Source organism: Strigops habroptila, chromosome 5 (assembly GCF_004027225.2).
Source record: "Strigops habroptila isolate Jane chromosome 5, bStrHab1.2.pri, whole genome shotgun sequence".
In the NCBI taxonomy this organism is placed as follows: domain Eukaryota; kingdom Metazoa; phylum Chordata; class Aves; order Psittaciformes; family Psittacidae; genus Strigops; species Strigops habroptila.
The window spans coordinates 25,238,686-25,252,301 of NC_044281.2; the positions used below are offsets into that span (position 1 = coordinate 25,238,686).

Consider the following 13,616-nt stretch of genomic DNA (forward strand, 5'->3'; position numbering starts at 1 on the left):
GGGTTTTTTTTTTTTTTTTTTAGAGCCTAATGCTTAATTACTCTGACTCAGGAGAAGATTCTGTCTTGAGAGGTGTCATGCAGGTGTTTTATTTGACGATGGAAAGGCTTTTACCTAGATTATAGGAGAGAGCTGTTCTGCAAACAAACAAAAAAAGATGGAATTTTGTTATTTGAACATTATTCAGAATTGAGTAGCCTGATTTATCCTGCAGAAGCAGTTCTGTAGTACAGTAGGTTTTTTCTGTTTAACAGCTGAAATAATTCACCTGATTTAAGAAGATCTTAACTCTTCTCTAGCATATAAGTTAACTAATGTATGCCGGTAGCTAACTTGGAAATTGGTTTTTGGTCACTGATAACAGGAATCTGAAGACTAGCCTCACTAGCCACCTTTTCCATGTCTAAAGAATATATTTCTCTTAAAGGTTGTTTTGTTTGAATTTGTGTATTGAACACAAATATTCAAATCTTTCTAATGGATTGCTTAAAAACTTCCTGGTTTGTGCCTAACATTCTACCATAAAGGTCAGTTTCTTCCTCACAAATTAGAGCATACTGAAATTGTAATATCATATAATTAAAATACTATTTTCCTGCTGTAAAGCTTTGTTGCAGGTTTGCTTTTGTATTTGTAGCAGATTAACGTAAATGTGTCACAGTTGATAAATGACTTTATCATTCATCAATGTACGTTAAACAATAAAACATGGGGCCGTAAGGAAAGGATTCTGTGCTACAGAACCTCAGTTATACTGCTGTGCTGTTATATCATGTGGCGATCCTGTAGGAGCGGGTGAGGTGTTTCACCTTGATTTTTGAAGACTTCCTGAATTTGGTCAGTACAGATTTTTATGTGCAAGATCCTTAGTGACCTGAAGTATTGCCGTTCTTTTATGGGGTGAAAACCTGGAGTATCTTTAATTTTGTAAAACGAGAATGCCAAATCAAAACTTAAGTGCAGTGGACAGGTTTTGAGGCAGAATCTTCCCTCGTTCTCTCTCCTCCCTTTCCCCATGGATTATGCAGCTTCATTTGAATGATGCTTCAGACAATGCAACCACACCAGCAGATGCTTGAGACACCTTTTCAACTGTCATCAGTACTGATAGGCACCTACTTGTGAAACTTCTGGAGACATTTGGCTTGTGTATTATCCTCGATAAAATAGGTTCTCTCTGGAGGAAAATGTCCTGAGTGCTATCAGGTTTTTCTGTCCTGGCTGTCAGGGTTGACAAGTGACACATGTTTAAAGTGCAACAACAAAAAGGCATAGTTTTTTCCTCCCAACAGGAAGCAGCTTTGTTGCTCTTTGTTGTGTTTTTCAGTTTTTTGGGTTTTTTTTTTTTTGGTGTGGGTTTTTTTGGGGGGGGGGGGGGGCGTGTTTTGTGTTGTTTTTTGTTTTTTTCTTTTTGTGTGTGTGTGTTGTTTTTTTTTTTTTTTTTTTGTGGTGGTTGTTCCTAATAATACAAATAGGATAATACAATATACAATACAATATATAGGATATACAATACAATATGTAGGATAATACAGAATACAATACTAGTCTGAAATTCCAGGCCATCATGAATATACCTGATGTGAAAACAGTATGAACAAACCCCTAAAAGTACATAACAAAAAGCTGTATTATGCAGTTAACAGGTATTGTCCTTTAAATTCCAAGCAAGATGCAAAGACACCTTTAAAGGAATGTTGTTTACTTTGATGCTATAAAATAAAGGGTAGAAGTGAGGGGAGAAGAAAAATGCTGCCTTCCTATGAAAGTTGTCTTCTGTGTGTATGCATGGCAGTATACAAACTGTTAGATTTCAAAAAGTATGTTTTCCTCATTGCTTTTTGCTTTGTAGGGATAAAGGATACTATGTGCAGTACAATTGCAGGCTGTTGAATCCTGTTTTTCTTTTCTGCTGATTTCTCCTTTGATTCATTGAGGACCAGGCTAATAAAAAAGGGTTTCTGGGCTTTCAGACTTTCAGACCTTCTGTACTGATCAAGGTACAGGTATTCTCTCAGATCTCTGTGGAGATAAGGATTTTGCAGCAGTAGGTGAAAACATCTTAGGGTTTAGGATGGCTATTTGAAATTAAATACTTACTTGAATTGTCTATTGTCTTCCATGCCTATGCTACAGGGAGTTGCCATTTCAAGCTGTTTGGGTAGAAGACATTATAAGAACATCCATTCCAGGTTCTCCCAGAAGGATTTATAGGAGGATTTAGCATGTTGGTTGCTAATTGGTATTTGAGTCAGCTAGCACACTTCCTGCTCCCTGTTAGTCCAAGAGGGTATCTGACGTGGCTGGACCTGCAGAACTTCTATTTGCATGTCTCATTCACTGCTGTAATCAGAAGTAAATGTATTAATTTCTAGTACCAGAGGTAAATGAATCTTGAGCTGCTTTTCAGTTTCTAAGTAATCAGTCTAATCTATTGCAGTAAAAGGTCTACCAGTCAATGAATGTGGTACTTTAAGTAATTCTGTGGTTTAAATCTAATTACTGTACAGTGCTTTTTAAATCAAACTTATGCCGGCTGCAGGGCAAAGCATCTTAAGCCTTGTCAAACTTAAACTGTACATTATGTGGAATTATTTTAAGAGTGATAACTATGATCCTGTTTTGTGCAATATGTTCTGTATTTACAAGAGAAGAATTGCAGCTGTTGAAGTTGGTCAATTATATAGGAAATAATGGGATTGACTGTACTGAGATGCCAGAAAATAATTGAGTGTGTAAATGAAAGCCAGACTCATTAGTCTGTGACATCATACAGTGAATGCAAGGTTTTAATGATAAACTAGGTACTAATTATGAAGCTTTTTCTATGCTACAAATGAGCTAATTTATAAACTGCCAGCACCTGAAGAAGGAAGTCTCTTAGGGCCAGAGGCTTGTATATTATAACATATTTATTGGTTTGATAAAAGCTGTATTGCATTATCTGTCCAATTTAACCAGGAAGTATTTTTCTTATAATTTAACTTAGATCTCAAGAGGAGAGAACTGTATGAGTGTGATTTTTACATTGTAATGCTACTTAGCAGTAGAGATTCAGGGATTGATGCAAGGAACTGTTTTAAATGGCTTCCAGGGAAGAAGTTTTTTTTTCTTCTGAGAGTGATTTCTTGTGCCTTGGGGTACTCTCTTTTTTTAATACATAACTTACATATGCTTGTATATGAATATGTGTGTATATGTATAAATGTTTTATTTGCATAAGCCTCATTTACACAGTGATCTACCAACCTTGTCTTGGGGAGACTGACAGATATAGATTCTAAAAATAGAAAAAGAGAGTGCAAGATTCAGTGGGGATGGAAGGGAAAAACTGAAAACTACAGGGAATGAAAGGTGAAAGAAGATAATACTCTGTGTACTGTTAACTTCGTAATGGCGTTATTTATGGTTGAGAGCACCTTTCTTTCTGCAGGTACTGGCAGCTATTCAGCTGTGTTGAACTTTTTCATTTGTCTTTTCAAGTTGGTTGAGTAACTTGGTGATAGCAGAGGCCAGCTGCAAATGCTTGGGCCAAAAGATGCTGGGTTGCAGTAAGAAATAGCATGGCACCGTGTCCCCCTGTAATAAACTAGGCTTTTATTACCAACATGTTGTTTGATGGCCTTCTGAAATCACTAGCAAAATTGTCCTGGAACCTCTGGTGTCAGTGTGTTCTTCACCTGTGAGATTATTTTATGAGAAAGTCATGTGAGGGAGTAGAAATTCAGTAGGGCAGCTGTTTTAGTGAGTGTGGATTCTTCTTACTCTTGTAAGAACTTAAGGAATGGTTTTCGCACTATCACGCTTCCTTAATGCTTGTTTATGGAATAAGTGGTAGTCACGTGAACATCACTTAACCTTATTATGATACATGTTTTTGAAGGTGGGCAAGGATTTCTAGGTTCTTAAATCCCAGTTCACAAATTGGTGCCATAAAAGTAAATCAGAATAAGCCTTATGGAGGGTTAAAGGTTATGAGGAAAACAAACTAATTATGTCCTTCCCTCTTTCTTTTGGTCTGCTATTGTAATTTGTGAGCTTAATCTTTACCTGGAACAACTTAAGTATTCTGCTTGTTAACATGATAAAGAATTAGCTGATGCTCTGTGCACATTCTCTGAGAACTTTCAGAGTTGCCATTGTCTTGGTGCCTACCTGTGATGCGTCTTAGATAACCTTTCGATAACATGTAAAGATCGTAAGTCACCAGCTCTGATTATCAGCTTACCAGCTGCTGCTTTTTCTTTTTTTTCACTCTCAGATTTAGTTTTTGCAGTAAAGCTTTGCATTTAGTAAATTTTCCCTATTGGAAAACTAAGCCTTGAGAGATTTTTATATTCCTTGCCTAGCTGGTTCTTGGTTTTCAGGTCTATGTTAAGGACCTGAAATTCCAAACTTAGTCTGCTGACAGAAGACTGGCTTGTTGACAGCCAGCCTTCATCACCTGTCTTGTGTGTATCATGTTCATAGCAATTGGAACTTTACATTCCCCATACTAGTGCTGTTGCTGCTGACATGCAAATGCCATGGAGGAGCAAATGACCTCTCTGTTACAGTTATTACTGCAAGAGGAGGGGAGTAAGGCTGGAAGATGGATTCTCTGCCTTAAGGCTGTAAAGAAGCAGTTTGCTGTTGACTGCTTTTGAGACTATTCCTGGTGAAAACCGTGCTATAAAGCTGCAAGGATCAGGATGTACTTTTGAGGGGCGTTCTGCTCACTGGCATGTTTCCTAGCACCTCTCTGTTATTTGTGGTATCTTGTATCTTGTCATATATTTTCTCATGTGGAGTAATTTCATTGCTGCATGTAGGAGTAACCGGGTTTGTAAGTAGTGGTAACCTCCATAGCTTTGGGTGGTAGTAGTAGTTAATTTTGAAGAATAGGAAAACCTTTTCATAAAGGTGAGTGGTGATTTTTACTTTTTTTTAATTGCTAAGAATACTATTGTATTTCATACTGGGTTATCCCTCTCTTCCTTCCCACTCCAGTCTAACATGTGACTGCTATTTACAATTCATTTGTGGCATCGGTATTTTACGATATTTCATAGTAAGGTGGGTGCATGCTTCTCTTAACAGAAGAGAGGATGTGAAGGCATAAACTATGTGTAGTGAAAGCAGAGGGGATGGGATGGGACGGGACTCAGCATTATCTTGGGAAGATAAAAACTTAATTCTTCACCTCTTGATGTGTGTGCAATTTGAGAAAACACAAATCTTCACCGGATACATCAGTTTACTCGTATCATCTACGATTTTGCTTGAGTGCCTACTTGAGAGCAAGCAGTCCCTTTGCATAAAGTGTACTGCCTGTTTTGTCCCTTAAACTAGAACAGAGTGGAAAGGTGTGTGTGAAAGTGATTAACAGCATGCACTTGAACTACTGCACACCTATTAAGCACATTTTTAGTATAACTATCTTTATTGCCAGAGGTTTTCATACTACATTATGCAGTGACCATCATGCCCTGTCCTGGAAGAAATTGGGGTAAAGACTTCAAGCTGGAGACATGCCCAGGCTGCTGAGCTGTTTAGTATGTTCTGACAGCTATATATGGATCTGCGAGAGCTGACACCTTTTGCAGAGTTGCTTCTGCCTTTGAATTCATGTAGAGAGGAGTGTTGGTATAGTTCTCTTAGCTGGATCTGTCATTTACGTGCAGTCAGGTGACTGTGCACAAGTTTCCCCAGCCGGTGAATGTGATGTCTCCCAAACCAGCTTTACACAAGCCACCTGTTGCTGCTGTTGATTTCCAAGCCAACTAAGTCTGGGAGCTGCAATGCTCAACCACATCTGTGTTAGAAGAATTAAACACAACTCTTAGAACAGGAAGCTGGGAGGTTGTCATAATAGCCTGGGCTTCTTAGCACTTTATTTTGGTGGTCTTCTTGCTATTTGTCAATTTGAGTTTCTGTGGTCAGTAAGAGTATCTCTGTGCCTCAAGAAAATATATTGAAAGCAGATAGGTCATTAATTTTGGCTTTTGCTCACATCAAATGTAAATGCCTTTATTGTATTATGTATGAAATGGTTTGTTTGGGTTACTTTATAATGCACAATTGTTTTAAAGGAAATGAATCTTTTTTACTTTGTTCAAATACACCAAGCTTAATGAAAGGCAGTTCAGACTGGATTGGTTTAATGAGGCCTACTTCTATCAAATTTACTGCTTTAAGCCCAGCTACAAATAAAGTGAATTAAAGACCAAATTATTTCAGTATAGATGTGCATTGAGCCAGAGTGTTATAATGATTAATTTCCTCAAGTGTTTGATTCCCAGTAGGTTTTTGTGTCAACAGCCAAAAAGGAATTTACTGACTTTACATTAAGCATAGTTTGGTCTAGTTGATTATGTTGTTCAAGTGTAAATTAGTGGGTAGTAGCGGACTGTGTTGTATTGGAATCTTATTTTGTCTTAAGCAAATTGTCTCATGCCTTATTAACTACCAGTGCTTAAAATGTATAGTTCAGTCTCCTGAAATAGATGCTGGGGCATTCAGAAGTGTTTTAGTGGATTTCTCCTATTCATTATGTAGGAACATCTGTATTCAAGCAGTGTTTTTCCCCTACCCTGCCCTGAGAGAGTGCTGTTAAGGCTGCATAGTAAGTTTGAATGTTCCGTGGCAAATTCACTAGTTGATTTATTTTTTTTTTTTAATTTATTTTACAAATAAGAAGATTCCTAGATTTAATTTCAGTGTATACAAATTTACAGACCATTTTCTCATGTGGGATAAGCATAGTTTAGACACAGAACACTTCCCATTGCTTCCCTTCCAAGTCCCATCTTGTACATCTGTTGCTCTAAATAGATGACTTTCATTTGTCTCTGCGTTTTATGGATTGCAGTCAGGAAACATGATTTGACTAATGTCTCCTGTCTCATGCAAAGATAATGCTAGAGGAGTATCTATTTTTTTTGGTTGTGTTTTAAAGGGCAGCAGATGCCATGTGGAATAGTTAATACAGTGTATTTATCATTGTCATAGAAGCTGTATCCTCAAACACATTCTCTTCTCCTGTACCTTAACGTGGCATCAAAGAAATTAGAAATCAGAAATTTCAGGTGTTGAAATAGATGATCCTAATAGACCTTTTCATGTTTCAATTAAAAATTGTGATGTGCAAATTTTATATTTTTTTTTTTCCTTTTGGAAAAGCAGATTTTTAGTTGGGCATGACAGCCCTCCAGTTTGAAAAATAATTACGGTTGGATCAAACTTTCTGTTGCATGCCTGTTATCAAGTTATCTATCAAAGAAAATGAGATGAGTGATTAAAAGGTTCAGATCAAAGGCAACTGATTTAGCTTCACTGGAGGCTCCCATCTTTTAATTTAAAATGTATCTACGTCTAACTGATTACCTCTCACATTTATAAAGAAATATTGACATCCTGCTAAAGTATGCAATGACCTCACTTCTAGCTGAGTTGTCTAGGTTTCACTGCAGGCGCTCTGAAAGCATTGATATTCCTGTAACCTTTTGAGGCAAGATATGTGTTTAGTGTATTAATGAGCTGGTTGAAGTGATGTACAGTAATTTCATCCTTCGGTAAAAACAGATGTGAAAGATTCCATTTTAATATTTAATCAAGCTCAAAGCCTCTGTTGGCTTGTTTAAGTTGACCTGACAGCATTATACCTGGAAACACTTTGAATTAAACCCCGAGTGCTTGACCTTGTTCAAACAGTTGTAATTTAATAAGGCTGCTGTCTTTATGGAGATAGTGCGGCTAATGGGCAAATCCTTTCTTGGCCAGGATTACTTTTTATTGCAGTGGAAAAACTTCCTATCTGCTCTTAAAAAGATTTTAATCACATGAAGTAATAAAAATGAAATAAATAGCAAAAAGTTTTGTATGAGAGTTGCTAGTCCTAGATTATAGTTAAAGGATTCCAGAAGATACTGACTTTCTTCAAATGTCTTCCAGCATTCTGTCATGACAGGTCCCTGGCAATCACTATACTGTAGCTCATCTCTTGCCAGAACTTTTCTTAGGGTTAGGAAGCTATTTCTCAAGTTGTATATGTTTGGGCTCAGTAGAGTCAGTAGAGCTTGCATCAGTCGAAGGCAAATGGAACACTTTATTGTTTTTCTGCTTATGCCTGTAAAAATGTTTCTAAACTTTGGCAGCTTTTTCAGAACAGTGGGGCCCAGGAAACGAGTGCTTGAATGTGTGTGAGCAAGTGTCACTGTATTAGCTAAGCTTTTGTGAAAAGAGGTGGCAATAGAATGCAGGAAAGATAACCAGTGAGCATTGAAGTAGGTTTCAGCATGGGATCTGGGGTCTAAATGGAGCAGGCTATGTAATAGTGTGAGAGAGGTCCTGAGACAGAGGACTTGTTCTTGCTCAGTAAATTTTATCACCAAGCTGGGACTGAAGTGAGAGATAAAAACTTGTCCATATGAATATAATTTGCATGTACTAAAAACTTGGTCTTTTTCTGGTCTCATTTTCCAGAGGATTTGGACCTATGTGTCAGTACAAATCTACAGCAAGATTTAGGTCAAACATGGAGAATTACTCTGTAGTGTGCATGCACATTGGTTTTTCCCTACCCTTACTTTCTGGTTTGCTTACACTTTCCCAGAGTTTTGCTTGTTTAAGGTATACCTAACAATGTTCTCAAATGACTTAAATCTGTCTATGGGCAGTCTCAGTAAAATTTGAGATAGTTTATGGGTATACGTTGAGCATTATGTAGAGAAGACTTAAGGTTTGGATAGAAAAGGAGACAAATGACAAGGAACTGTTAGTTAACCAGAAAAGTGGATAAAGTTGAAGTACAGAAATGTAGATGGTTACATCATCAGGATCCATATCTCTCTAAAACTGTATGTATATTCAAAAGCTTAATAAAATCATCTGACTTCTTAAAGAGTAGCTGGGTAGAACTGTGCTGCTGTTAAAATTTGCCACCAGATCAGCTGTTCGACAGTTTGGTTGTCTTGCTTCCCTAGATTAAGCATTTGTTTTAGTAATTCGAGAGGCTACGTAGTTTAAGTAACAATAGTAAAATCAGAATTAATTTGAACTCATTTTCATTCTGAAATACAGCAGTACTTAATTGTGCTACGGTGTTATTATAAGACATCATATGGTTGTTGCTAAAGAATATTAGTATAGTTTGAAAGTACATACTGGCAAGGACTGTATATACTCGCAGAAAGCTACTACATGTTGTAACGAATGTGCCTCACAATGCCAAACGAAATAATCATTCATTAAAAACACTTTTTCTAGCAAAACATGACTTTTGTTTTTAAGTTCAGTGAGATAATTCCAGCTTCAGTGTAATGGAATTTGTATTGATGTAGAACATTACAGCTTTCTTTGTATTCTAGGATGCAGTTGATAGACATGGTATCTATGGATGAATGCATTAAGCATTTATATTCTAGCGTCAAGCAATGGCTCAGGGTAAGCTTGACCATGCATTAGAAAGAATTACACTGTTACTGACTGATGCCCCAGAGTGGATCCAGCACATTGTGATTTCTTCAATCATCATTTTTTCAAAGGCATTAAAAGGAAGTAACTGTTCAGAGTTCTACTGCAGCTCACTGAAGCATAGCTAGTTGTGGTGGTCTTTGACTTATGTAGGTGAAGAAAGGAAAACAAATTCTAAAATAAGTGTTCTTTCATCTAATAGTTTCTTTATTGACAGCTTGTGTTCAGGGATTTTTGACTGTTGCTGTGGTTTGATGGTGATTTGTCAATCTTGAGTTTGTTTCTCTGATCTGTCATCACTGTTGTTTTGCGCAGTAGCTTGCTGCTTCTAAAGCTTGAGTTTCTACTAAATCCCTAGCATGAGCATAAGGACACCAGCCATAGGAAGTGGCTGTCAACTTTGTGTTAGTATTGGGAACCTTTGGCAAGACTTCGGCTTCAGTTTGAGTCTTTGTTTTTGTGGATCTTCTTCAGATTCTGCTTTGGCTGTTGAAATGATAGTTGACAGCATTTCAGCAGTTGATTGTTGTTTGGTTTAACCCTCGAAGGCTGATGACTTGATGCTTTTCACCTCCAGGTGACCATTTGAAATATAGTTCAGGCTCTTTACTATGGGAGGTTATCTTGGCTACTTGCAGGCGTATGTAAATTACAGGGAGTCTCAGTCCAGTTCTCCATGAACATATGCTCATTTTAGACTTAATCAAGGTAATTTCATGGTCTTCCAAGTTTCACCAGAGTGTCTGGGCTATTGATTTCCTGTAGCATTGGAAATACATGAAGATATTGCCTTTTAACACAGTCATCCCTGTTTTGTTTTATTAGAGTGTGTCTGAAGCCAGCTGATAAACATACTTGAGGAAGCTTCATGTGCTATGCTTGTTTTACCTGCTAAAAGTTACACAGTCCTTTTCCCAGGGCTGTTCCAATGTGATACCATAGCAAGCTGGCAGGTTTCTTCTGTTGTCTCATTTTCCTGGTAGGATCTGGGGCCTTGCAGGCGGCTGCCCTGTTAGTTGCTGCTTGACTCATGGGGACAGGTGTGGCTGCTTCTTAGACCCAACACGTAGAGGTAGGATGTGCTTTTGGCAGGCATTTTCTGTAGCAGTTCATTTTGCTAATAGGAGAGAGGCTTGAAATTAGGCTTACTTTGTTTGGATGTGGTTGAACCACCACCCCACTTTGCCCAATCCCAAACCAATAGACTAGTCTTAAGATCTAATTACGTTTTTTTAAATGAATGTCCTATGCATTTTCAGACTACTTGTTACTAGTAATTTTTTTAATATAACAGGAGGGGGATCACAGGCTTCATTTTTTCAAGCCAGGCTCATAGTTCAGGAAGATGAGACACTGTTTAAGGTATTAAATGTTTGCTTGGAAGTTAATTGTGGGTTCCTGTGACACTCCAAGAACCTTCCAGGCCGCATCTTTATATGCCTCTTTGTAGTATATGAATGCTGCCATTAGCAAGAATGTTCATTATGTACTTTCTTTTATCCTATAGTTATTAGAAGCTATATTAGCTACATTTAAAAATTGACAGCTTGCTAATTCTGGGTGTAGCTGGGCCTGAGGAGGTGGTGTCCAAGTTTTGATTTGTGGAAGGTTGTTTTACAATGCAGCCCAGTAAAACTAGGCAGGGGGGCGAAAATCCAGTTCAGTTCCAGCATTTTAGCAGATTAACAGGTTTTGTTCAGATGGGAAGTCCTCGTTTTTACGCATCTTTAAACAGCGCTAGTTTCTTCTGAAACATATCATCTTGAATGTGCAATGCTGGAATAAGTAGGGATGCTTAAGGTGGGACTGGCCTTAATATTCAGAAGGAAAAGTATTAGAGCCAAAACTTCTGTGAGAGGAAAAATGTTACTTTTGACAAGGTTACCTTCTTGCTAGTTTACTTTCTGCTTTCCTACATTAAAGCCTCCCCAACAACAACAACAAAAAAACACACAAAAAACCCCAAACCAACCAGACAAAAAAACCCCAAACAAAAACCACACACCACAACCTCTTCTCCCTTCCGCCCCCTACTCCCCATCTTGTGGCAGTTACCTTGCAACTGCAGTCACTGTCAGTCATGTACTTTGCCTCTCCTCCCTCAGTAAAGTAACCTAATGGCCAGTTTCAAACGGTTAACTCCTTTTGGAAGCATTATTGTTGAAGGAAAAAGAGGGAGAGCTCTATCTAACCTTTGTTGATGGTATTTCAGATAATGGTAGAGGTGGTAATCAGCTAAACAGATCATATATGATACCAGATTAGATGCGGCATATATTTCTTCTTGGTAAGATGGAGACTTGGAGTAAATGGAGAGGAGGAAGAGGAATATTGAGGATGTGAGTGTGAGCATGAGGGATATAGTTTAAGAACATGAAGATGAGCAGCTGGTGAAGGAAATACAAGATAGGTAATCTAGTCAGAAGCCAGATTTCACTAGATGTGTTGTTCTGGGAAATTGACTGCTCATAAAGGTCCAAGACTCTAGGTTAAGCTAACTCTGTTGTTATGAAACTATACTTTTAAATCTCAAGGGCTTAAGGGATTTCATAGCCTAAAATAAAATGGGAAAATCTGTGAGTGTTGGTTTCTTTTCTCTTTTATAGCAACAGATGCAGATTTCATCATCTTGTTTAAACAAAGGATATGCATATTCAGTCCCTTAGCATAGGCTGTGGAATTAGCCTGCTATGATAGCCAAAGTAAGGAAAAATACGTGGGTTTCTTTGGTGTGATATTTCTGGCCTTTCTGTCATCTTCTCTCCCCTCCTGTTCCCATTACACAAAATTGGTTTCAAGAAACACATTTTCCCATTTGCGTACCTTAATGGAAGATCAACAAAGCTAGGAATCACTTAATCTTATTTAACAAGATGATCTAGGAGTCAAAAGTAAACTCTTGTGGTGGTTTTTTGTTGTTGTTTTGGAGGGTGTGTAGTGGTGTATGGGTTTTTGGTGGGATTTTTTGTCGTCTCCCCCCCCCCTCCCCCCCCCGGCTACAGACAGACTGAATACAAAATTGACAGCCCAGTGAGTGGATTTTGCTTTGGTTAGACTCTTTGGCATGGGTTCATAAGAGATTATCTCTGGAATCTCTTGTATATACAACTCTTCCATCCTCTTAGAACTTGTGTAATATAAGTACAAAACATGATTCTTGTCTCAAAAAGTATCCAGTGATATGTCTGATTTGCAGAGCTCTTCAGAAGTTTGAGAATTCTGAAGAGAGCAGTATGATTTTCAGTGGTTGGGATGAAAAATCCGAAAACTTACTTGCATAGTTCTGATCAGAGAAATGCGCTTACATTATTTTCTTTTAAGCTTCTCCGTTTGCTTTTCCTTCCAGAAGAAATAGATACATGCATATGTAATTAAACCAGGAATCAGAGTAGGTGAGTTTCCTTAGTAGGAGGTGCAGATAATTTGACAAGTTGTTTGTCCTGACTACAGCTTTATTTTCAGAAGGTGCAGGCAATTAGCTGTGTTGATTTAGCTGTATACTTGGTATCAATACCCTGCACTGTCCTTACAGAGTGATCAGTGTCACATTGAGTGCTGCATGGTAGGATCTATCTAACGCGGTTCTGTAACAGCAAGCCCAGGGGGGACTAGCAGCATGAGCAGCAGTTTGCTTTTGACAGCAGAATGTCCTTGTTGCTATTGATTGGGTTGTTCAGTGAAGTGAAAAAACATTGATCCAGCTTTAAACTGGTAGTTATATGATAATCCTGGAGATGAACGAGTATCAAGTGAGGTATTGCTGGGGGGAGGTGGCATGGGAGGAATCCAATACTGTTTTTTTGTGTAACTAATAATAGGCTAATGATGCTTTAAAAATAGATGGTTTATGATACAGATCTGCACAAAATTAAATACAACTAATAAATATGAAACAGATCTTTCTGTAGAACAGATGTAAATAGTGGTAAAAGGACATATGTCTTGTCTCTCTAATTCGCCAAATAGTTGTTCTCTGTGTGCATGTCTAGTCTGGGGCACTGGAAGTAATGCTGCTATCTTGACTGGTGTTGGGGGATGGGGGGTGTTACTCTGCCAGTATTTTCACGTCAATCAAACAAAAAACCCCGCCTCACAATATATTCCTCAAACAAAATGGTCAGCTAGTGGTGGGATATTTTTTGTTGTTGATTTGGGGGTAGGGC

At 38.0% G+C, this 13,616-nt stretch overlaps 1 protein-coding gene across 9 annotated transcripts in view; it reads left to right on the plus strand.

Moving 5' to 3' along the window:
- The window catches only part of KAT6B (lysine acetyltransferase 6B), a 113,044-nt gene that overhangs the window by 24,658 nt on the left and 74,770 nt on the right, over window positions 1–13,616 (plus strand). The window contains exon 1 of one of the 9 annotated variants that reach the window (XM_030486642.1): window positions 10,381–10,432. The exons of 7 other annotated variants lie outside the window; for them this stretch is intronic. The gene's annotated coding sequence lies outside the window, so the exon portion shown is untranslated. One more of the 9 variants, XM_030486641.1, reaches the window with a different exon arrangement.